The sequence below is a fragment of the Schistocerca cancellata genome, chromosome 3 (genome assembly GCF_023864275.1).
Source record: "Schistocerca cancellata isolate TAMUIC-IGC-003103 chromosome 3, iqSchCanc2.1, whole genome shotgun sequence".
NCBI classification, from domain to species: Eukaryota; Metazoa; Arthropoda; class Insecta; order Orthoptera; family Acrididae; genus Schistocerca; species Schistocerca cancellata.
In genome coordinates, this window is record NC_064628.1 from 123443524 (window position 1) to 123470911 (window position 27388).

Sequence of the window (27388 nt, forward strand, 5' to 3'; positions counted from 1 at the left end):
GGTGTATTAGCATAAAACGGATAGAATACGCGACCTTTTTAGTAATCAATACTAAAAATACGTAATGTAACATATTAATGGCATATAATTCAGAGTGTCATTGCTGAGTCAATTTTGTAATGTTAAGATCATGAGAAAATTTTCTGTTGTGCGTGCTTGCGTAGCTTCTGTTGCTTTTTGCCATCGTGACGTAATGTGTTTGTCTAAAGTGGGTAAGAACAGTGAGACAGGGCAGGAAACGCCTGCGATTGAAGCTGCTGCGGGACTGCTATTGTTAGCGTCAAACGCCCGAGAGGCGCCGTACATCAACGCGTCTTATCGGGAACCTTGTGTGGGGTGGGCCGTCAGTTAACTGTCGATATGCAGTTAGCAAGGAATGCTTGCGTGGCAGGACTTTATGACAATGCGTTCAGCGGACAATACCGACTGCCTGTTGCTACCCGCGGCGGCGGCACGTGCGGCCGACAAGAAGCCTCTATGTAGTCTGCTAAGACCAGCCTACTACCTCACTGGTACTAGTCCCGGCCACCCCAACAAAATTGTTGTAGCGCAGTGTTTTCGATAATATGCAAATTTGTAAACGCATCGGCAACGTGCTCTACCACTGACAAGAACTGAGCGAAAGGTGAAAGGTGAGAGGTGAAAGGTGAAAGGTACCATATTGCGAGGTATTGCAGACTAAAAGGGAATGTATTATACCGAGTTTAAATATTTTCGATTACCTTACACGATATAATCAACTACTCATTACAATAACCGCTTTACCTACATGGAAAACGATGAATCTTCCTGGCAGATTAAAACTGTGTGCCCGACCGAGACTCGCACTCGGGACGTTTGCCTTTCGCGGGCAAGTGCTCCACCAACTGAGCTACCGAAGCACGACTCACGTCCGGTACTCACAGCTTTACTGTACAGGAGACGAGATACTGGCAGAAGTAAAGCTGTGAGTACCGGACGTGAGTCGTGCTTCGGTAGCTCAGTTGGTAGAGCACTTGCCCGCGAAAGGCAAAGGTCCAGAGTTCGAGTCTCGGTCGGGCACACAGTTTTAATCTGCCAGGAAGTTTCATATCAGCGTACACTCCGCTGCAGAGTGAAAATTTCATTATGGAAAACGATGTCTGTGAAAATAAATGGACTATTTTTAAATCAATGTTGGCTAATCGTACAATTGTACATGTAATACTACGAAAAGCTGACTGTAGATAAGACTCCGGCGTAACGTACATTTTCCAGAGAAAATTTGTCCCTCAACCGATGCAGTGTTCATATTGGCAGTCGCCATAGCTGCATGCCTGAACCACAGACTTTTCAACGCATGAACAGAACACAGAAAGTCTCACCCAATAAGCTGATTAGTTAAATCGTTACTCTTGTACAGAACAAAGTTTCTGCTAGGGTATAAGCTCAACCTAAAACATCGCAAATAGGAATATCACAGCACAGCTCGTAGGGGGAGAGTTTGCATCCGTCAGCCACCATCTAAAATGAAACGATACCTCAAATTCAGGCATTCTACATGCATAGTTGAAACGCGGCAAGCCGTTCGGTAAGACTCTTTCACTCACTGGTCGTCTTTAATTATGCAAATGGGAGCGAGATGAATTAGCTTAATGGTACATGTATTATCACAGGGACAGAATGTGATGAGTTCACTTCCTCTTCTTATATTTCTTATACTCTAACTTGGTGCCGGCACTTTTCAATTGCTTTCTTGATTTACTTTAGAAGCAAAGAGTGCTGTGAACAAGAGACTGGTGTCACTTTGTGAGGCCCGGCAAAACGAACCATGGGAGGAACGCTGGTCCTTTGCGGCAACAGGGAATAGTGTCACATGGGCCGCCCGCCTACTGCCCAGGGGTCGAAAGTCGCTTGGGCGGACAGAGTCCTGGCGGACAGGCCATTGTCCATGTATGACAGCGGACGGTCGAGATAAAAAGACCATGGTTCCACAAAACGGAACTCTGCCAGCAGGAAACAGGTGCTGGAACCTTGTGAAGTGACATACTTGGAGAAGTTTACATCTCCTGGCTTTCGTAAAAATCTCGAAAATAACTCTGACCTACTTCAAGGACAGACCCTGTAGTAGAATCGGCTGCTAGCGTCGTAGTAAACTTTTTATGTTTTCACGGGAATTGTAATGCAAGGCTAGCTGATGGCATCTGTTGGTATGTCGGTAATGATCTGGTGTCGATGTAACATACAGCAGAAAGCTTTTTAGAAAAGAGGGAAATAAATGCGGTTCATTGGTCTGTTGGCGTTGCGGAATTTTTGGATGCGAAATCTTGTCTATGAAACAATTAGGGCATTTGGCGGTGCTGCCCACTGTTTAGAGGGTTGGTGGATGCATAGTGTTGGTGAGAAGACATCAGCAAACTTCGTTTTTAGATAAGTGGAGTGAGAGTCGGGGAGTCGATGGGAAGATATGGATGACGAGCGTTGTGTCCAGAATGCGGAAGAGAGGAGTCGATCGAGAGCTGTGGAAGACAGACTGCGGCCGCGCTCTCAAGTCGCCGAGTCGCTGTGTCTCCACTGTGTTCACAGTTCAGGGAAGATTATGGTAAGCATCGCTTACAGTTTCAACATATTATGGAAACTGAGAGCGCTGCGGTTCAGCTGCCAGATAGATGCCACTGGCTCATTAATCAGCAGTTCCTCAGTTCTGTACGATCTTTTGCTGCTGGTTTCAGGCAAATTGTCGTTGTGATTGTCATAATCGCGCTACAGTGCCTATCTTACAGAATCAAATCCGAGATCTAATGCAACTCAGCCTGTTTCACTAATTTTGTCAACTCAGAGCGTTAGTTAGTGATAAGTGTAGTAGGGAACATCTTTGTAACATTCTTGTCATCATAACTGTGTTTTACTGCATTCACATGTTTTGGTAGCAAACCATACTTTTATTCAAATCTCGAGTTCATTATCATGGCTAGTCCCTCTAAATGAATATTATGTCGATTTCCCACCTTCAGATTCTTTGCTCAATCAAAGAATTAGTAAATCCATTGCGCACACTAAATGTAGCAGTGGGTCTCAAGGGTGCGCCTGATTCTCGATTAATCTCAGATTCACATCAATGTCACGTTCCTGTCTAATAGACGGGGTTTTGCACAATCGGGTCACACTGTTATGATCAGGAACCAGGCAACTGCTAGATACAGTGTAGATCACAGATAGATGATACGTGAGTGACTGAGTGTAAGGTTGGCTCTGCGCACTATGGGACTTAACTTCTGACGTCATCAGTCCCCTAGAACTTAGAACTACTTAAACCTAACTAATCTAAGGACATCACACACACCCATGCCCGAGGCAGGATTCGAACCTGCGACCGTAGCGGTCGCACGGTTCTAGACTGTAGCGCCTAGAACCGCTCGGTCACTCCGGCCGGCCAGTGTAAGGAAGTTTAGAGTTTAGCGACTCTTCTGTGACGAGGCTATAAAAAACGAAACTCAAGCTTCAGTGTGGCACGAATAGGAAATGAATTCCAGAACTGTTCCGACACTAGCTCGAAGTGATTTACGGAAACCACAGGAACTGTCAACCAGTGTGGCCGCACGAGGATTGATTCCTACTCCACCCCAATACAAGGGATAGTCAAACTTATAAAAATCACCTCGAAAAATTCAAAATCTGCTGAGGTCCTAGTCCTTCTCTCCATATTCGTCCTTTTTTCCCAAAGATGGGTGACTTGATGGAGACCATACTTGTAGAAATCTACATTCTAGCTATTCAGCAAATGACCCATCTCGATGTTTACAGCCCAAAGAAGCAGCATGTGTGACTCTGTCTTGTACACAATGAACTGGCCCGTTGTGGAGTAAAAACGTACTCCTTGGATAGCTTCCCGCGACACTCCATCTTGACAGCGTCCAGGAAACTCATCAGAAGATTTCAGTAGTGTGCTCTTGCGACAGTTTTCCCCTCACGAGCATTTCCTGTTACCACCACGCCAAGCAGTCCCAAAAAACACTATCGACTTGTTCGACGCTGGTTGGGTCTTCGCCTTTTTACCCGCTGTGGGAACCACATTTTCCATTGCTTATTGTGCTCCTTCGTCTGAGAGCCATAGCAGTAAGACTGCCATTCGTCCATGGATATAGAAGTCATCTAGATTGAAGTGATACAGCTGAAACGTTTCCGCTGATGCCTAGCTTCGTCAGATCTAGCGGGCGGAGACCTTTACGGTGTTCAGCATGTCATGGAACATGTGAAAAACTTGCCCATGACTGATCTTCTCCTCTTTCACCACTGGCTCGATTGTGATATCCCAACGTTCGAGAGTACCAGAGTCTCCACTTGTCCTGCGGTTCCCAGTTCTTCGCAGAGATATGGTTTGCCACTTCTTTCTTCATGAAATGTATCCGCAGTTGCGAATGGGGAGAACCATAAGCTGTATAATGGAAGGAAGACAGTGAAGATTTGTGACAGACTGGGATTCGAACCCAGATTTCCCGCTTATCGCGAGCCGCCGCCTTACAAATAGGGAGTCTGAGCACGCTCCACCGCTAGACCCAACCTTCCATACGTCATCAAACATGTGTCTCCAACCTGCACTCGCACATCCGTTATGTATATTCCCGTATAGAGGAGACATTTTAATTGAAAGTCGCTCGTCCTATGTCAGCAGATATATATGATTTTTCAGTGCCTATGTTGTTCAAAAAAACGGCTCTGAGCGCTATGAGACTTCTGAGGTCATCAGTCGCCTAGAACTTAGAACTAATTAAACCTAACTAACCTAAGGACATCACACACATCCATGCCCGAGGCAGGATTCGAACCTGCGACCGTAGGGGTCGCTCGGCTCCAGACTCTAGCGCCCAGAACCGCACGGCCACTCCAGCCGGCTATGTTGTTCAGAAATACGATGAAATGTTCCGTCGGACATGCTTGTATGTCGGAAAAAACACTGCATCGTATTTCTGACAACACAGGCACTGCAAAATCGTCTTCCTTCTTCGCTATTCAGAGTTGTCTGAGGGACCACACTGTTAAATGTCTGTGCCATCTAACCACTATCTCATATGATAGTGCATTGCTGCCGTTCACTTCCACTAAATCAGTATGAATTATTGCAGCTTTGGGTAATTTCCAAGATCCAGCGCAAATTTGTAAGAGCGTTGCAGGGGGTAGGCTGTGCTAAGAAATAAATGTTAAGAAACGAATTCGGTACGTTGAGCCGTTTCCGAATCAATTACCGTTGAAGTTAAGCAGCCAGGCCGTTGCGTGGGTAAACTCAAGCGACCTGCCAAGTACATCCAGTGTCAGTTGTTCTCATAGCGTAGGCAACAGCACACGAGACAGCTCAGATTTTGGCTCGGGATTGATCCTTACTAATGTCCTACGTCCAGTTTTTATATCGCTCTCTTGTTCGATTTTAGGAAACCAAGCGAAAAACACGTTTGGCGACACCGTCTCTGATGGGCCGTTTGAATCTGCGTGCGCAACGTCCTGATTAGTTAACTTCAGTGCTAAGTAATTCGGAAACGGCGAAACGTAACAGAATTTTTTTCTGAACAGTTACTTGTCAGCACAAGATACCCTGTGACATCCTAACAAGTGTAGACTCACGATTATACCTGACAGTAACTCCACGTATAAATCTCTCACAATATGTCAGTCAGACAATGTTATTCTGCCACAGTACTACGAAGTTATACAAGACTGAGATGAACGATACGCAACCTCACTTAATAGGAAATCGGAGTTACAGTGCGGAGTATTACGAGTCATTTATTTCGCTACATGTTCCAATTAGTAGCAGCCTTTGTACTTATGTCGGGAACCCCAACTTGGCTGTGCGGCCGCGGACGCTTACATCCCCTGGGCTTTTGTCGGGAGAGCGGGGCTGGCCGGGCGATCCCAGCGCCTTCGGATACAATGTGCGCCCGGAAAGATTAGCGGGACTGCTCTGGTCCGAAGCAAAGCTCGCTACTCCAATTTGCTGTAAGGAAATGCTCAAGCTGAAAGACTGTCAGACGTATATACCTGACGCACCTCGAGAGAGCTCGTTTCCCCACAAAACGTCGAAAGGAAACGAGAATCCGAGGGGTTTTTCCATTTGAAGTTCAAGCTTCGCATTCATTGACGGCAACGAACTGTCGTGTAGAGAGGTGTGGAGATAGTCAGAGGGAGACGGAAAATGGTTGTAACGGAGAGGAGTGGGGGTAGGGAGAAATGTAAATGTTAGAACTTGAACCGACCCTCATCACCGGCTGGCGACGACGAAGTGGGAGATGAGAGGACATTGCCGCCCCCTGAAAACAAGTGGTTACAAAGTATAGGAAAGATAAGTTTATAAAAGTAATAACAGTTCTGATTCTTGAGGGTATTTTTGGTCTATCGTCGCAACTACAAAAATGCGTGATTTTTCACCAGACACGTTTCGCTTTATTGCGGTAAAGCATCATTAGTGGTCTGAAATTATGTTATTTACATTTTGATTTGATTTTTAGATCTAAAAATAGATCGTTAAGAATGGGTTGATTTGTACTTATGGTGATTTTTCGGCTGATTTCTCGCTTACATCGGGAAATGCGGTCTGCTAGCACATCGATGTTTTTTTGTTTTTGACACTGATTATTTTCGTCTAATTTTTAGATGTTCTGCAGCACTATGTATGCATCAGATCTACAGTACATCTAAAAATTAGACGAAAATTATCAGTGTCAAAAACAAAAAAACATCGATGTGCTAGCAGACCGCATTTCCTGATGTAAGCGAGAAATCAGCCGAAAAATCATCAACGTACAAATCAACCTATTCCTAACGAACTGTTTTTCGATCTAAAAAGTAAATCAAAACGTAAATAACTTAACTACAGACCACTGATGATGCTTTACCTCAATAAAGCGAAACGCGTTTGGTGAAAAAATCACGCATTTTTGTAGTTGCAACGACAGATCAAAAATACGCTCAATAACTATAAAGCAACTACGGACGCTAAGGCCACACAAATGAAGAAATTCTGATTCGCTGAAGTCCACCCCACCTAACTTGAAAGGCAGATCGTCCCCGTAAACCAAACCGAATAGGTAAATGTCATAATTATAGAAAGGACACTCTTGCTCTTACCGTCAAATAAGACTGTTGTGCTGATCTCGTCCGAGAAGCGCCGCTCCGCTACACCCGCCGTAGCAGTCTACCGCCGAAATCCATCGCAGCCCACGTGAGATACGAAGTTCACACCAGGCAATGTAATGCTTCACAATTTGCAGCCGTCTCAAGCTTCGGCATTTCAACAGGTAACACGGCGAGACCGAAGCAGCAACGATTTTACTGGACGAGCAATTCTTCATAAGCTTCAGTTATTCCAATTTAGAATCCAGTTTCCATCCTGCATTTGCCAATGACTTGGTTTCAATTACAGTTTGTTCGATGAATTTTCATTAGATTCATCTCTTGAATAGCGCATTAGACTCAATCAGTCGCTTCCCACTATTTCTACAGTCAGTCACAGGTGCTCATTTAACTTTATAGTCAAACAGCGTATTTGAATGTTTGATTTACTTTGAAGTCAGTTTGTACTTCGAGAATCTTTAACTTTTCAATGTGTGATTGCATATCGGGAGCCATTAATTCTGATTTAAGGTCAGATTTCGTATCACGTGCCCCGGCCCTTATTCCAAGCGTATTTGAATATTTTGATAGTAATATTTTATGCAACTATGTTCTTGAATGTATAATATTATAAATGATATTATATATCAATTTAAAATCATTTTCCCCGTTCACTTTCGAGCAAACTCCCTTACACTAGCTTTTCAGACTGTTTCTGATCACCCCGTACATCAAGCGTGCGACTATCGCGGCGCGAGATATGGATTTTGGATACAGCGATCATGACAACACGACATTCTAATGTCAGTAGTGTTCTAGAGATGAGTGCAGTGTCGTCTTGCAGTACTGTTACCTCGTGGGCGTTGATAACAAGATTGTGTACTGTGAAAAGTGCTTGAGCCGGCCGCTGTGACCGAGCGGTTCTAGGCGCTTCAGGCCGAAACCGTGCTGCTGCTACGGTCGCAGATTCGAATCCTGCCTCGTGCATGGATGTGTGTGATGTCCTTAGGTTAGTTAGGTTTAAGTAGTTCTAAGTCTAGGGTACTGATGACCTCAGATGTTAAGTCCCATAGCGCTTAGAGCCATTTGACCAGTTTTGTACGTGGTCATTAAATACATGGACGGTAATGCTGTTTGCAGATGAGTCTGGAGTCGTCCGATGATGTCCCACATGTGTTCAATTGGAGACAGATCTGGTGCTCGAGGACGCCAAGGCAACTTGTCGGCAGTGTCGGGAGCATGCTGGATTACAACAGCGGTACGTGGCCGAGAGTAATCCTATAGGAAAAATCCGCTGAAATGCTGTCCATGAACGGCAGCACATCAGATCTAATCACCAGATTGTGGGAAACCACGAGAGCGCCCCTGCTGTCATAGGAAATTGCACCCCAGACCAAAACTCTAGGTGAATTTAACGAAAGCTAAGATACCTCAATTCTTTCTAGTATGACACTTAATAAATATGATTAGATACGTCATGAAATTCTTAAAAGGCTCATTAAATACCAGTAATTTTCAAGCCAGTAAGTCTAAAAGGGGGTCTGAGAACGGTATCGGAGATAAGGGCGCGATATTTCAATTCGTCAAACATTATCAGCAGCATTCGTTTCTAGGACTGAGTCTCAGCCAATACTGGCTGCTGATGAACAGGGCAGCATTAAATAAGTAAAGAACTTGTAATATTTATAGTTGTTGACAAGAAAAACCACTTAACTACTCCCTGCACTCAGTGACTACATCGTGCAGGACTGAATAAAATTCGCCTTTAGTTATACGAGTGCTTGAGGAAATATTGGCCACCTGTGTCATGGCTCCTTCAAGTGTATAACTCCAGCGAGCTGGATAATGTTGGACAGCAACTCCTTTTAGATTGTGATGCAAAAGCAGGCAGCCAGAGTTGCAACTAAAATGGATGTTTATGTTGTTTATGTAGTTGGGATCGAACACATATGTACCCACTTTATTTATTGCTGTTTTGGATGGACATTTTAACTGGCAAACATTAGTTTGTTTGAGACTGGGCATAGCCCGAAACCTGTCATGTTCGAAATAAACATTCATTTTAGTTGCAGTTCTGGCTGTATCCTTTTGCGTCTTCTCCAAGCACATATATTGCGAAACTCTATCTGTGGAACAATCCGTGTCAGAATTAACTGTAAGACAGACTGACTCTTAAGAATCAAGGCAGGATTAAATGTGCACAAAGGATTGAATTAACGCTTTACAATTTTTGAGCCAAATCAGTGAAACTTACGGTGGATGTTCACAAATCTTTTTCTCAAAAATAATGATCATGATAGAGGGTCCACTAACTTCTTAATCAAAGTCATGATTTTTAAGACTAAATTTATTCCAACAATTTATATGTCCAAAATATGAAAAAGACATAAGATGAAATTACTTGTTGCGCAATTAAACTCTGAATAAAGGAAACTGGCATAATATAAAGAATGGGTGGCAAAGTTAAGTGGTGGGGAGGGGGCTGTGGTAAACATGATCTCCACTTCCTAAAGAATTTACTGTAACCTGCTTACACATCAGTAACTGTAATTGTATGGCTAGAAAGAGAAGTTATCGATGCAGCTGTGATTGTACTATCGAACCTAGGCAGGCTAAACAGTAAATGGTGTTCCATTTGCCCTAATGTGCCAGTGTTGCAAGTTAATCTGGCCATACTTGTTAATGAAACGCAAGCACAGACCCTTGACTGTGTGGCGAGCTGCCATCAAATGCGCACCTGCAAGTGCACTGCTGTAAACTCAAATATTGAGTAACAACAGTCTTTGCTGTCGAGGAGAGATGCCTTCCAAGTCTGTCATTCCAAATCCTCAAAGTAAAGTCCTGAAAGTTGGCAAGAGCCAGAATCAAAGTCCTCAAGATCCACGAGTTAAGTGTCCATTGTTTGGAAGTTAAGGCGAAGACTCTTTGCATTTTATGTCAAGAGAATTTCATCAACAAATCCTTAAAAAGTTACATTGTCTCTGCCAATGGCATAATTGTTTCTTTGTTAAAAAGTTCCCATCAGACGCCAGTAAAACGTCAAATCCAATCAGCTCGTTCTCTGCCCCTCTGTTCTCGAAAAACTAAACCCAAACTCTATGGCACACTGACATCAGACTACAACCACCAATCAGCTGTCTTTTTAGCTGCTCGCGTGGTTCTCTCTGCCCGTGCGAAAAGAATTAAGAAAAAAAAATAGCTTCGTTCCTTGGTGACAGCCTGTCAGTCATGTGCAAGCTACAATTCTTTATAGTCCTGTTTCGCTGTGCTTTGTGATAGGTAAGAGATGTTTATGTTGCAGAGTGTTCTTTTAACACACTCCGACAGCTGCCCCCTGCTTTGTCAAATCCTTTCTGCAGTCCTACAGCTTTCAGTGCACCTTTCTCTAACAGGACACAGGCCGTAAAAGGCATTGTTCCCTGGCTGGACCTAACCCTCTTACTGTGTTTTTCCACCTTGGCTCATATACTTCCAGATTCACTGGCTCATGCCCATCGGCACCACTGCCACGGTGTCCAGCCCTCTGCTTTCCTATGGACAAAGCGTACAGCGCTCATCTGGTTTTACGTGAGTGACTCCTCAACAATTCTCAGAACACTTTGTTCGTTATCTGCAGCGTTCTGCTCACCTGTATTTCTCTCTGAATGTCCTGTCGCCAGCATGAAACGGCTTAAAAGTTGTCCCAAAGCAGTCATTATAGCAACATGCGCTAAGATAATTCCCTAACAATACAGAAAAGGAAATGTAATCGCCCCTAACAATCACTGTTACCATTTTATTCCACACAAAAAAATGTCTGTGTGATCTGCATGGTTTACTTAAATCGAATCTACCTATCAAACTGTATGAAAAGTGTCCAACCGAAAAGACTTCACACATTTCAATATTTTAATTGTTCTGTCGCACTAGTCAAGATGCACTGAAGTGTCACTGCAAATATTCACTTTCAACTTACATTACTTTAAAATATTTTTAGAGTGGGATTGACATTGATGTAGAAAGATAGAAGACATTTAGTAGTTTAAGAATATTATGTTAACATGCACAAAAAAGATGAAGAAATAATGTGAAAACTTCCCCCGTGTAGTGTTTTATTTCAGTTGCCTGGTGGCTACTGGCATTACGTTCCGGAATGCCACCAGACAGTTGGAAGTAAGCTTTGCTGTGGAAGGATGGCTGTGTGGTGGGCTGAAGCCTCTGCTGCTCTGACAGGTGATGGCAGACAATAGCGAATCGGTTGCTTGTACCCAGGGTAGAGATTTCCTGCAGCGATACGTTTATCCTGTTCACATCAGATCATGTGGAAGACACACAGCCCCATGGACTTGGATCGTTTGCAGCCAGATCACCGGTAACCTGACGCCATCCTCTCTGTCCATGTTGTTAGGGCGTTTCATTATTAATTATTGATTTTCAAGAACCTCACGTGCTTGCTCGGCAGCCATGAATGCACCACCTAAAAGTAAGACAGACTAAAGAATTAAACGCCTAACAGAAATTCCAAAGAAATTTGGGTATGCTGAAAAGCAACACCTCCCAATTTTTTATGTGCAATCTCTTATAACTTTTTACATAAAACAAATTTTACTAACACTTTGCCGCCCGCACGTCTCGTACAAATTTATTCGCTTGATTCCGGGCAGCGCTAAGTCGGATTACTTGGCTTGTTGCCGGCCGCTTTTCACCTTTCCGTTGATGACAAGCTTCAAACACATTGACTTTTGCGCGCTTTAATTTCCGGAAATCCTCTATTTTGCGGCATCGTTCCACAAACTCGACTTTTCTTTTCAAGCAACTTCTCTGCAAGTTCTACACTGTTATAATAATTATCCATGCAGAGGTGATGCCACTTTCCACCAGAAGGTGTCAGTACTTCCATCACTGTTTTTGCCAAAGGCTCTCCAGTGCCGGAATAAATCTTGAACGAGGAAATGTATCCCGTACTCGAATCACACAGCATCCGAATGAATATGCTGCATTTCGTAATTTTCGACGGATTGTAAACTTTAAAATTTAACCGTCCACGCCACGGTATCAATCCTTCATCAATTAAGATGTTTTGACTTAGATTAAACGTTTCTTTAAGCTTTTTGGAAAAATAACCAACTACGAATTGCACTTTGACAAGCCGGTCAGCATTATCCGGTTTATGGTTGCTGCCGGAAAAATGTAAAAATGACAATATTTGTCAGAATCGGTTGCGGGACATCGTTTTGCGAAATATCGGTGTGTCTATCAACGGATTCGTTGACCAATAATCATCGATCCTTGCTTTTTTTTACAGTTCCCATAAGGATAGCAGTCCAAACCATTTTCTAAGTTCGGGTCCAGTAACGTCCAAAAATTTGGCATTTTTAAAATCCAGTTTCCTTCTATTGGAATTTTGACCTTAGTACTTGTTGGTTTCGTTGCTAATATATTCAAATAGATCGTTCTCAATATATAATTCTACGGTATCCTCGACGCTTTGTGTGTCTTTGGGAAATATGTTTGCACCCGGGATCCTTCAAATTTATAATTGGTCATCGGTAAGTCAAGGTCTGACCACTGTGCACTGTCTTCTTCGTCTGATTCAGCCGAATCAATTGGCAACCGTAGCGTTCGCCGAATTCTTCTTGAACGTATTTCACTATCTTCCTACGATTCTGCTTCACTTTCATTTTTTTGATATCCAGTGTCTTCTTCCCAATCGGCCAAGTCGTCCGGAACGTCAGACAAGACGTCCGCGCATTCATCGTAAATAATCCTATTCTCTCTTTCGTCCACCATGATGAAAGAGCACAAGTACTTATAAAAACAAAACACTTGTTGACGTGTGCAACTTATTGTTACCTAAACAAAACACCAACAGAATGAAAAAGATACTAAAGTGCTGTCGCCGGCCACTGCGCGATATTATGGTCACGAGACCACTGTGGTGTCGCCGGCCCTTGACCGCTATTTCGCGCAAGACACCACTGTGGTGTCGCCGGACGGCATACTGTTAACTTTCTAGATCTTTAGTTTTCATGCGTACATATTTGTTTCTCAACATATTCACCCTGGTGACAAACGCATTTCTCCCAAAAGTGAGAACGGCTTGTTGATAAAGTCACTGTAAAATGTTTCATTTTGTTGTTAGAGCTACAGCCTCACCTCTGCTTGCATCGCTTCATCACCTCGAATGTGTTCTTTAAATTTTGGAAACAGATGAAAATCGGTTGGGCGACCTCGGGGCTGTATGGAGGATAATCGATTATAGTGAACCCAAGATGTCGGGTTGTTGCAGGTGCCACAGCGCTCCTATGTTCTCTGGCAGTTTCACGCTGAAGGAGAGGGTGCGGCATGTGTGTCGAATTCGAAACTCGGTTACAGCACGCTGTTTCTCACGCACTGACAAATTTGCTTTACATACTGTCATGTTACATATTACATTTCGGAGCCTTCTAGCAGCAGACGGTTGCAGCTTACGTCAGCTAAGCAGGAAAGTCGGTTGAGTAATATGTATAACATTTAATACCACAACCGATACTGAGAACCGAAAAAAAAAAAAAAATACGGAGAAATTAATTCTCATCACACTCTCGTAGGAAAGGCAGATAAGTGAGAAATCTATCGCACAATCAGCTTAATAGCTCATGCACCCAAGCTGCCGACGTGAATAATATACAGAAGAATGGAAAAGAAGGCCGGCCGCGGTGGTCTAGCGGTTCTAGGCGCGCAGTCCGGAACCGCGCGACTGCTACGGTCGCAGGTTCGAATCCTGCCTCGGGCATTGATGTGTGTGATGTCCTTAGGTTAGTTAGGTTTAATTAGTTCTAAGTTCTAGGCGACTGATGACCTCAGCAGTTAAGTCGCATAGTGCTCAGAGCCATTTGAACAATTTTTTTTTTTTTTTTTGGAAAAGAAAATTGAGAACCAGTTAGATGACGATCAGATTGACTTGCGGAAAGGTAAAGGCACCAGAGAGGCAATTCTGACGTTGTGCTTGATAATGGAAGCAGAACTGAAGAAAACTCAAGATACGCTCATAGGATTCATCGACCCAGAGAAAGCGTTCGACAAAGTAAAATGGTGCACGATGTTTGAAATTCTGAGAAAAACAGGAGTAAGCCGCAGGGAAAGAGGGGCAACATACTGGATATACAAGAACTAAGAGGGAACAATAAGACTGGAAGACCAAGAACGTACTGCTCGCTTTAAAAAACGGTGTATCACGGGGATGCAGTCGTTAGCCTCTACTGCTCAATCTATTCCTCGAAGGGCCAATGACGGAAATAAAAGAAAAGTTCAAGAGTGGGATTAAAATTCAGAGTGAAAGAATATCAATGATCAGATTCGCTGATGACAGTGCTATCCTCAGCGAAAGTGCAGAAGACTTACAAGATCCGTTGTAAGGAATGAACAGTCTAATGAATACAGAATTTCGATTGACAGGAAACTGGAAAAAAAGGATGTAATGAGATGTGACAGAAATGAGAAAGTGAGAAACTTAACATCAAAACTGGTCATCATGAAGGAGATGGAGTTAAGGAATTCCGCTACATTAGAAGCAAAATTACCCAAAATGGACAAAATAAGGACATAAAAAGCAGGCTAGCACAACTAAAGAGGGCATTCCTGCCCAACAGAATTCTACTGGTATCAAATATAGGAAGAAATTCTTAGAATGTTCGTTTGGAAAATTTGGAAATTTGTGGTAAGGTCTTATGGGACCGAACTGCTGAGGTCATCGGTCCCTAAGCTTACACACTACTTAATCTAACTTAAACTAAATTACGCTAAGGACGACACACACACCCATGCCCGAGGGTGGAGTCGAACCTCCGACGGGAGAAGCCGCGCGGACCGTGACAAGACGCCCCAGACTGCGCGGTTATCCCGCGCGGCAATGTTCGTTTGGGGCGCAGAACTATATGGTAGTGAATCATGGACAGTGGGGAGACTTGAACAGTAGAGGTTCGAAGAGTCTGGGATGTGGTGCTACAGACAAATGGTGAAAATTAAACGGAGTGATAAGATAAAGAATAAGGAAGTTCTCCACAGAATCGGAGAGGAAATGAATATATGAAAAGGACTAAGGACAAGGTACAGGATGATAGTACATGTGTTGCGACATCAGGGAATAACGTCTGTGGCACCAGAGGGAGCTGCCTAGGGTAAAAACTGTAGAGGAAGACTGAGATATGGATACAGACAATAATAGAGGACGTAGGTTGCAAGTGATACGCTGAGCTGAAGAAGTTTGAGCAGGAGAGGCAGTATGAACAAGGAAGATGGCTACTACTTAGTGTCACCCTGGCTGCCAGCGATCGTAGTCCATCGGGCAGTGTGTGTTCGCCAGCCGGCATCCTCACATGATCTGGGTTCAACAGTATAAGCAAGAGAACTGACATGTAGCATCAACTCATTGCTGCAGGAAAACCTTACCCCTGGGTTCAAATTGCCGATTCGCTATTGCCCACTAGTCACCTGTCAGATTAGCACTGGCAAGCCTTTCGGACAACTACACTTCCATAGCAATACTTAATTCAAATTATTCAATAGCATTCCAGAACGTGACGTCGGTAGCCACCTGACAACCGAAATAAGATGTGACATGGAGAAGAGCATCGCCAGAATCCAGAAGTTACTTGCCCACAAGAGGATCTCTGCAAAATCGGTCGAAACATTTGAGATGTTTCAGAATTTCGTTACGTCGCGGCCTAATATTCAAAATTATTTTATTCACATTTAGAAAATATGTACCTTTATTTGTAGCGCTATTATACACCTCAAATCTAGCAATGAAGTACTTTGAATAAATCGATACTATCTTTCTAGAAATTATATCAACTAGTGATGTACATGAATTGTTCATATACTCACAGAACAGGGTCTCAAACCGGCTTCACAAACTGCACTGTGAAGACCTGAAATGTAGCAAGGGATCATTAGTATATGCCTCTATTGTGTATACAAACAAATTCCAATGTTATTCATTATTTATCGTAGAAAGTGTAGGGTGACCGTACTCGCGGGAACAAACGAGATGATCTTACATTTTATTCAGAGACAATCAATTAAACTTTCTACATGTGAAGTAAACTGTAACTTAAATACTGACTCAAATCTCAGAGTACGTAGCAGTTTGATTATAAGAAAGCACTAGAAAACAAATTATTGAAAGACTATTGGATTGACGTTAAAGCACTTGAAGCCATATATTGTAAGAAGTAGAAATCAACACACGTATGACCGTATTTATCGTAGATCGCTTGATCAACGAAGGATACCTTGCGACTGGAAGAAAGCGTTTATAACAAGGGCCTTAGGACAGACGTACACAATTATAGGTCGATATCGTTGATGTCAATCCGCTGTAGAATTATGGAACACGTTCCATTGTCAAGAATTACGTCGTTTTTGGAGAATGAAAATCTACATAAAAATCTCGCTCTGGTCATCCATGAGAGCCACAGCGCCATAGACAATGGCACTCAGGTTGATCCCGTCTTCCTTGACTTCAGGAATGCATTTGACACCATCCAGCACTGCCGTTCAGTGAAAAATACGAGCTTATCGAGTATCGGAGCTGATTTCCAACTGGATTTAAGACTTGAGGATAGAACTCAACACGTCATCTTAAAGGAACAAAATCGACACATGTAAAGGTAATTTCCGGAATACGCCGAGGAAGTGCGATAGGACCGTTAGTGTTTACAATGTATATAAATGTTCTAGTAGAAAGCGTCGGATGCTCTTTAAGGCTGTTCGTAGATAATGCGGTTTTCTATAACAATGTACCAACGTCGGAAGATAGTAATGATCTGCAGAATGACCTCCATAGAATAGATGAGTGGTACAGGCCCTGGCAGTTGACACTGAACGTAAATAAATGTAACATATTACGCATACTTAGGACCCAAATTCACTACTGTTGCTGCGATCTTCAGTCCTACGACTGGTTTTCACGCAGCTTTCCAAGCTACTCTATCCTGTGCGAGCCTCTTCATCTCCGAGTAACTACTACAATGTAAATCTTTCTGAATCTGCTTATTGTATTACCTCTTGGTCTCCCTCTACGATTTTTGCTCCCCACACTTCCCTCCAATTCTAAACTGGTGATGCCGCGTGGTGTAGCCGTGCGGTCTGGGGCACCTTGTCACGGTCCGCGCGGCTGCCCTGTCGGAGGTTCGAGTCCTTCCTCGGGCATGGGTGTGTGTGTTGTCCTTAGCGTACGCTAGTTTAAGTTAGATTAAATATTGCGAAAGCTTAGGGAACGATGAACTCAGCAATTTGGTCCCATAAGACCTTACCACATATTATTAAACTGGTGATCCCTTGATGTCTCAGAACGTGTCCTATCAACCGATCCGTTGTTTTGGTCAAGCAGTGCCACAAATTTCCTGTCTCCCCAGTTCTGTTCAGTATCTCCTCATTAATTACGTGATCAACCCATCTAATCCTCAGCATTCTTCTGTAGCACCACATTTCGAAAGTTTATATTCTCTTCTTGTCCAAAATGTTTATCGTCCATGTTTCACTTCCATACATTGCCACACTCCAAACAAATACTTTCAGAAAAAACTTACTTAAACTTACATCTATACTTGATGCTAACAAATTTATCCTCTTCAGAAACGCTTTTTCTGTCATTGCCAACCTACATTTTATGTCCTCTCTATTTCCTCATTTTCTAATCCAATTCCCTCCGCATCGCCAGATTTAATTAGACTACATTCCATTATTCTTGTTTTGGTTTTGTTGATGAACTCCCGGGGCGTAGTTTTGACTTACGGCTTTCAAAACTCTGTCAAATTTTTCACGCAGTATCATATCTCTCATCTCTTCTTCATTTTCGTTCTCTTCCAATTTTGTAATCAAACACATCTCCGTTGTATAGACCCTCTATATACTTTTTCCGCCATTGAGCTTTCCCTTCTTAGCGTGGAACTGGTTTTCCATCTGAGCTCTTGATATTCATACAGATGGTTCTCTTTTCTCCAAAAGTCTCCTTAATTTTTCTGTAGGCGGTTTCTATCTCTCCCCTTGTGATGTACGATTCTAAATCCTAACATTTGTTCAAAAAAGTTCAAATGGCTCTAAGCACTATGGGACTTAACATGAGGTCATCTGTCCCCTAGACTTAGAACTCCTTAAACCAAACTAACCTAATGACATCACACACATCCATGCCCGAGGCAGGATTTGAACCTGCGACCGCAGCGGTCACGCGGTTCCAGACTGCAGCGACTAGAACCGCACGGCCACACCGGCCGATCCTTACATTTGTCCTCCAGCCTCCCCTGCTTAGCCATTTTGCATATTCCGTCGATCTCATTTTTTAGACATTTGTATTCCCTTTCCCCTGTTTTATTTACCCCATTTTTGTATTTTCTCCTCTCATCAGTTTAATGCAATATCTCTTGTGTTACCCAAGTATTTCTACTAACACTATTCTTTATAGCTACTCGAGTCCCTGCTGCCTTCACTATTTCATCTGTCAAAGCTGCCCATTCTTCTTCTACTATACTCTTTTCCCCTGTTCTTGTCATTTGTCCCCTAATGCTCTCTCTGAAACTCTCAACAACCGCCGGCCGGTGTGGCCGAGCTGTTCTAGGCGCTTCAGTCTGGAACAGCGCAACCACTACGGTCGCAGGTTCAATTCCTCCCTCGGGCATGGATGCGTGTTTTGTCCTTGGCGTAAGTTAGTTTAAATAGTGTGTAAGCCTAGGGACCGATGCCCTCAGCCGTTTCGTCCCATATGAACTTACCACCAAATTCAACCTATCCATTTCCCTTACTAAATTTTCTAACCTACCTGCCCGATTACGGGATCTGACAGTCTACACTCCTATCTGTAGTGGTCCCCGCCTGGAAATCCAAATGGGGAAAGTATTTTACCCAAGATGATACCATCACCATTAACCACACAGTAGAGCTTCATGTCCTCAGGAAAAATTATGACTGTAGTTTCCCTATGCTTTCAGCCGTTCGCTGTGCCAGCACAGCAAGGTCGTTTTGGTTAATGTTACAAGGCCAGATCAGTCAACCATCCAGACTGTAGCCCCTGCAACTACTGAAAAGGTTGCTGCCCCTCTTCAGAAACCTCACGTTTGTCCGGTCTCTCAACAAATACCACTCCGTTGTGGTTGCAGCTACGGTACGGCTATCTGTATCGCTAAGGCACGCAAGCCTCCCTACCAACGGCAAGGTCCGTGGTTCATGGGGGGGGGGGGGGGGGTCCACAACTGTAGAGTACTGATCACAAATCCTTGGAAACAGTACCTACTGTAAAATATCTAGGAGTAACTTTCCAGAGTGACCATCAGGGGAATGACCGCCTAAAACAAATAGTGGTAAAGGCAGATGGCAGAGTCAGATTCGTGGGAAGACACTTAAGGAAATGTAACTCATCCACGAAGGAAGTGACTTATAAGGCGCTTGTTCGACCGATTCTTGAGTGTTGTTCATATATCTGAGATTCCTGCCAGACAGGACAGATAGAAGAGATAAAGAAGATCCAATGAAGGACGGCGCGTTTCATCACTGGATCGTTTAGCCGGCGCGATAGCCTTGCGAAGATGCTCAACGAACTCCATTGGCATAAGTTACGAGAGAGACTTTGTGCATCACCGAAAATTTACTATTAGAATTTTGAGAGAGCACTTTCCGGGAAGAATTGGACAAGTTATTACTTCCCTTCACATACGTCTCGCGTAATGACCACGAGGAGAAAATTCAAGAAATTAGAGCCAATACAGAGGCTTACCGACAACCATTTTTCCACGCGCTGTTCGAGAGCCGGACAGGGTTGGAGGACTCAGTTATGATACGAAAAGTACCCTCCGCCACACACCATTAGCTGGCTTGCAGAGTAAGATGTAGATGTAGATAGATGAGTGGTTTCTTCAAATTGATTGCATGCTACGACAAATGTATCACTGTTGGTAGTGACCATGTCGAAAAATAGTGCAAGGTTTATAGTTCATGATGCCACGGTGTATTTGCTTTTGGCAATAAAGTTTCCATGTGAAGAACAATGATGAAATTCATCAATCAAATGAAGAATAAATAAGAACCGCATTTAGGCACAATTTATTTCATTCTCGACCACGAACTACACTCCTGGAAATTGAAATAAGAACACCGTGAATTCATTGTCCCAGGAAGGGGAAACTTTATTGACACATTCCTGGGGTCAGATACATCACATGATCACACTGACAGAACCACAGGCACATAGACACAGGCAACAGAGCATGCACAATGTCGGCACTAGTACAGTGTATATCCACCGTTCGCAGCAATGCAGGCTGCTATTCTCCCATGGAGACGATCGTAGAGATGCTGGATGTAATCCTGTGGAACGGCTTGCCATGCCATTTCCACCTGGCGCCTCAGTTGGACCAGCGTTCGTGCTGGACGTGCAGACCGCGTGAGACGACGCTTCATCCAGTCCCAAACATGCTCAATGGGGGACAGATCCGGAGATCTTGCTGGCCAGGGTAGTTGACTTACACCTTCTAGAGCACGTTGGGTGGCACGGGATACATGCGGACGTGCATTGTCCTGTTGGAACAGCAAGTTCCCTTGCCGGTCTAGGAATGGTAGAACGATGGGTTCGATGACGGTTTGGATGTACCGTGCACTATTCAGTGTCCCCTCGACGATCACCAGTGGTGTACGGCCAGTGTAGGAGATCGCTCCCCACACCATGATGCCGGGTGTTGGCCCTGTGTGCCTCGGTCGTATGCAGTCCTGATTGTGGCGCTCACCTGCACGGCGCCAAACACGCATACGACCATCATTGGCACCAAGGCAGAAGCGACTCTCATCGCTGAAGACGACACGTCTCCATTCGTCCCTCCATTCACGCCTGTCGCGACACCACTGGAGGCGGGCTGCACGATGTTGGGGCGTGAGCGGAAGACGGCCTAACGGTGTGCGGGACCGTAGCCCAGCTTCATGGAGACGGTTGCGAATGGTCCTCGCCGATACCCCAGGAGCAACAGTGTCCCTAATTTGCTGGGAAGTGGCGGTGCGGTCCCCTACGGCACTGCGTAGGATCCTACGGTCTTGGCGTGCATCCGTGCGTCGCTGCGGTCCGGTCCCAGGTCGACGGGCACGTGCACCTTCCGCCGACCACTGGCGACAACATCGATGTACTGTGGAGACCTCACGCCCCACGTGTTGAGCAATTCGGCGGTACGTCCACCCGGCCTCCCGCATGCCCACTTATGCCCTCGCTCAAAGTCCGTCAACTGCACATACGGTTCACGTCCACGCTGTCGCGGCATGCTACCAGTGTTAAAGACTGCGATGGAGCTCCGTATGCCACGGCAAACTGGCTGACACTGACGGCGGCGGTGGACAAATGCTGCGCAGCTAGCGCCATTCGACGGCCAACACCGCGGTTCCTGGTGTGTCCGCTGTGCCGTGCGTGTGATCATTGCTTGTACAGCCCTCTCGCAGTGTCCGGAGCAAGTATGGTGGGTCTGACACAGCGGTGTCAATGTGTTCTTTTTTCCATTTCCAGGAGTGTATATTACGATCCTGTTGTGCCACGATTACATGGCACAGTTAAAGGTCCACCCCACCTGTACTTGGCGCTAAGGTTGGTGGTGTCTTTCCATCACAGCAGAGTGTGTGCAGGGCACCAAAGCAGCCGAGAGCAGCGTCACTGTGAGTCGACAAGCGAATGAGGATGGCAGCTGGAAGCAGCTGTAACTTGAAGCTGCGCTGGCACTGTGGCCAGCAGCGGATTGCCAACACAAAGTGTGCAGCGGCACATCCATGGAGAGCGAGCTTTCACTAGGTGTCTGTTCTACAGTGGTTGCTTCCTGAGTTTCGGCAAGTAGTCGTCCTGTCGAGTCTTGGAGCGTGCGCCTAGGAGACAAGTGGCGGTTGGCTGCTGGCAACTTGTGGTAATTGCCCTATATGCTGGGAGGGCGGAGAGGCTGCTGTTATCTCGGTGTCCAGAGTCTTTTGGGGAGCTTCGCTGCAGCCTAGTCTGGAAACGTACGCCTGGGTAGCTCAGTGGCAGCTGGTGACTGTCGACACGGGAAGAATGGCGCCAGGCACAGGAAGTGTGGGCCGTACAGTGCTTTGCTGGTTTCCGGGAAGCCTACGCCTGGAGTGCACGGACTTGGTTGTGATTAGTGCTGTGTCTCCTGTACACAGGATTGCTCGAGGAGGATTTCAAGCATTGCTGTGTGAAACTGACAATCTTCGATAGTTGTCACGGATTTCGTGGTTTAGCACGGTGAATTGGTTTCCTTGGGTGCTTATTTTATTTTGGAACTGTGGAACTGATTGCTCATTATCTACCACAGGCGTCTGCAGACATAATATCGTTGTGCAGTGACATTGCGCAGCTCGTTCATTCTCTTTGTTACTGTTTGTGGGAAGCCGTTCGTGCTTGTACTGGCAATAATCTGTACATTAGTCTTAAATACTGAAGTTTAGAGTTTCGCATCAAGGTTTAGCTATGTTAAGGGCGTGTCATAGTCTAACGATCTTTATTGTAACACTTTGGCTTGAGCCAATATTGTGGCCTACCTCCTTGGTTATACTGTTTTATTCTGTGTAATTCAATTTTAGTTCTAATATTAATTTGTACCTCTTTGTTTGAAGGTTATGTTGTTGACTTCTTGACTCTTCTCTGATTGACGGTTTCGAAGTGTGAGATTCGTAACATGTGCGCAGATTGATTTAGTTTCACCGTTAATAAAATGTTGATAATGTTATTTTTCTAACTGATCGTTTGCGTATTGTTTTCTGTGAATTATTATTATTCATTTTGAACCAGTATGATTTATCTTGAACTACTATGCCCTTTTGAAATAATTTTACTTATTTACTTAATACTTCAGTGCTAGTGCTCAATAGTAGCGTTGTTAATAAATTGTGTCATTTCTGAATTATCATTATGCCTTCACAGACTCCAGCCACTTCCACCCCACTGATGCCAACATGTCCGCACCACAGTCAATCCATCTTAATTAATTTTCGTTATATCGCATGTATGCACTTCCGTTTGCTTCACATGATTTTCTAAATGCGGTTTTAATGAAACAGTGCCGTACAAAATATGTACACAGCTACGCTATATAAAGCAGATTAATGTTAATCGAGAAATGATTACGTTACATTCCAAAAATCAATTTGGAATTTGTTGAAATATGTTTTTCTGTAATTCATTATGTTCCATGTTTTTGCTGCGGTGTTCATGAATTACGACGCACTCAGAAGCTTCACTGTAATATCTTTATATGTTATCTTTGATTTCTTGTCAGCTATATTTATGACCTTTTTTAGTGTCATTATTACTACAGCATTCAGATGTTCTTCACCAATATTGATAGAACTACTAACTTATCCTCGTTTGCATACGTAAACAATAAACGCCATAAAGTCTCCAGAAACTCTGCTCTTGAGCTATTAGCACCCAGTTCGATTCAAGTACTAGATCTTTCTTGATTTCGCCCACACATGGCTTCCTGCATCTGCCAAGTGGACGTGTTCCGCCAGGTCTCTACAACACGACGGCGTTGACTCTGTAGATTTCAGGTTTTCAAGCCTCAAGACCTGCCCATCGAAGTCTTCTTGCGTTCATTTTAATGTCTGATTGCCGCATCAACTCGTACGGTTCCTGGTTCTTCCATCTCCTCCAACCATCTGTCTTCCGCATTGAGATGAAGATCTTCCTCAAGATTTTTCGTTCAAATACCAACAGTTTCTCATTGCTCGGCTTAGTGACAGCCAAGTTATCTTTTTTCACACACAATTCCGCTGAAACTGTTGCTACATTACATGACTGGGGTATGGTTTTGCTGAAAATCGTTTTTTTATTATCTGTTTAATGCTGAAGTGTGTTCTGACTGCAATAATAATCTGCTATTTTAGCTCCATCTTCCCGTTGCCATGGGTGCTGAAACAAGTGCTCGTAGTTTGAAACCTTAGCCAGCCACTGATCTCCAACTTGGGATAGGGCTATCTACACTGCTCTTTCCGTCCCCTCCTTCTTGATTTTACCTTTCGAGCTTGATTCCTCGCTGTCGCAACCATCTCGATTGGCGACTTATTCGGGGCCGTAACGTCTTTAGCGTATGCTAACAGATCTATTCTCGCATTCTGATGAGCAACTATCTCATTGTTGTCTATGTCTCTGATGACGTTCTCAGGCACTGTAATAAACAGCATAGTTGAGACAGCACCAGACTGTGGTGCGACTGAACTTAATGGTAACTGCCGTGTAACTGCTCTCCTAAAATCCCATACGAGAAAACCAATTGCGACTTTGCCTGGCATTGTTCGTACGTTCGGTACTTGGGCTATGCACGGATCTACTTAAAAGAATAGCTCGATGTTGTCATAGAGTTGAGCCGCGCACGTCTGCTTTCATGCCCCGCTGCTAATTCGTTGCAAATAATAACCTGCAGTTGCAATCCTGCAGTCAAATAATCCATACAATGGTTTAGAACTGCGAGTGAATAAAATACACAGAAATAAAAAATAAAAGGTAAATGAATATTGTAATAAAAATGGTTCTATGCTAGCTTCCGTAATTGATTTAGGCTACAGAGATTTATAATGAGTAATGTTTACTCAAGAAAGGACATCTCAAACAAACGGGAGGCGGTCTTACGATATCCAGTTAAAACACAGACAGAAAAGTTACGTCGAGAGCGTTACAAGAATGGTACCAAAATCCCCAAAGTAAATAGTCATTATAGGTAAGAGAAGGCTAAGTCCATTTCGAGCGAGGTGGCGCAGTGGTTAGACTCTGGACTCGCATTCGGGAGGACGACGGTTCAATCCCGCGTCCGGCCATCCTGATTTAGGTTTTCCGTGATTTCTCTAAATCACTCCAGGCAAATGCCGGGATGGTTCCTCTGAAAGGGCACGGCCGACTTCCTTCCCCATCCTTCCCTAATCCGATGAGACCGATGACCACGCTGTCTGGTCTCCTTCCCAAACCAACCAACCAATCCATTTCGTAATCACAATACCCGAAATATTCATCAACTCAAAACAGTTCAGTGATCAACGTGATAATTGCCAAAATGACACACGCAGTGCAAACAATAGTAACTCATAATCTGTCCATCGTCTCTTCTGTAATATAATCGGAAAAAGAGTACTAGTGTGGAGCACGTTCAGTCCTCTCGAAATACAAAGTTCCTTTAGAAGTTTCCTCCCAGAATCAATCACCTAATAATAATAATAATAATAATAATAATTTTATTGTCATTCGGCCATTACAGCAATAGACAACGTCATATACATACTAAAATACAATTAATAGTTTGAAAGAAACAACAGGTTTCTTGTTAACATTATAGTATTATATTACAGTTGATAAATTCTCTTATGTCATAGAATGGGTGGAGGACTAGCCAGTCATGAATTGTTTGTTTGAATAATTGTTCAGGTAATTCTTGAACAGATTGAGGAAGATTATTAAATAATTTGTATCCCATGATTTCGTAGCTGTTGAGTGACTTTGACAATCTGTGGTAGGGAATATAGAGGCACCTATTCCTTCTTGTATTGTGGCTGTGTACATTTTCTCTGGTTTTTGTTTCTGGTAATTTCTTCTTCGTATAAATTAGAACATAGTATATGTACAAGTTTATAACAGTCATGATTTTCTGTTCACGGAACAATGGTTTGCAGTGTGCCTTATATGCAGAACCAGTAATTATCCTAATAGCTTTTTTTTGCAGTATTAATATGTCATGTACACAGCTAGAGTTCCCCCACAAAATAATTCCATATGTTATTATACTTTGAAAGAAGGAAAAGTAGGATGTTCTAACATATTTTTCAGGAACACAATCCATAAGTCGCCTTAACAGGTAAATAACTCTTGACAATTTACCACTAATATATTGTACATGTTGACCCCAAGATAATTTATCATCAATGTATACCCCCAAAAATTTGACATAACTTGGATCATCTGACAGAAGCTTGTCTCTAAGACTACAGACCATCTGCTGTGTTTTGTTGTCATTCAGGAGGAATCCATTTGCCTTGAACCAATAGGATGCTTGGTCAATTGTCTTTTCTGCACAAGTTTTAAGGCTATTGAAATCCTCACTAGCATGAAGAAATGTTGTATCATCTGCATACAACACAGTGGTGGACTTGATAAATGACGGCACATGTTACCATAGGTAAGTCTGGCTTCTACCAGACCTCGACGCAAAGTGTATAGAATTGCTCCCTTGAGCTCTTCAATCGGCAAGCCCCAGTCTCCACTTGATTCCCGCAGTGTTGCGCGGCTGTCTTCTGCTTTGGCTGACGCCGGTCCCCACTAAAAATAAATCGTCGTTAAGCTCTGCAGACATGATTTGACTCATCTTGACCACATTCCCGTGCTGAACAACAATATTTAAATAAAGAAATGTTGTATACATTCTGTCACACACAGATAATTTCTAATAATTATAAATAAAGGTTTGCCCATAAATAAGTAAGCCAGTATTCCCGCGCAAATGCACTCACGTTAAATGACTGCACATTGCTCTTAAACATTATTTAACCAATTTCTCATGCCTTCTTGACAGAGGCATCTTCTGGTTCTCTTTTCAATAGTGGTGTCTGCTAACACATGCATTGACTACTTTTAAATCATAGGTTTTTAATAGCACCTGCAGTCAACTTTTAATAAAGTTACTGGCAAAATGGTAAATTGTCCATTAAGTAACGACACAAGTACGACAAAATATGAGGTATCATATTTGCTCCGTTAATGTTCTGACAAACATTTGCGTAATAAAAAAGACATAAAAGACGTTATTAATCAAGAAATAAAATAGATACAGATATGTTACTTTCAGGGATGATGGCTACAGTGCAATGCCGTCATCCGAGATACCACTTGTTGAATTCGCATGAAGCGATTAAATGTTGTTAATGCAGAGGTTCATTGTGTAAATGTTTATTCACTACGAAATATTAACTTCCGTAGTTCTCAAAGATATTGAAATATTGTTGTGCCGTTGGACGCCATTTATTCTTCTGGTATCGCCGATGTATTCAGGTTTGCATTAACATTTGATATGAGTTATTGTCGAATCTCAAAGTGCTGTAACTTAACAGTTTTCCAGCGTGTCTCAAATTAAGTCGTGTCTTGGAGCATTGTCTCTTTCATAAAGGCCATGCAAGCGACAGCTGGAAAAATTCCTTGTCGCGGGATTTTCCCTGTTTCCGGCGACGCTACAGGTCTTTGTACCTGGACTCGCTCGTACCGGAACCCGGAACTGGCGCGACGCGCCCTGAGACCCGGGCCTGCTAACATTCAGCCGTACAGCAAATTCATCTCTTACCAATACTGGGCGGCCGATTATGTCGC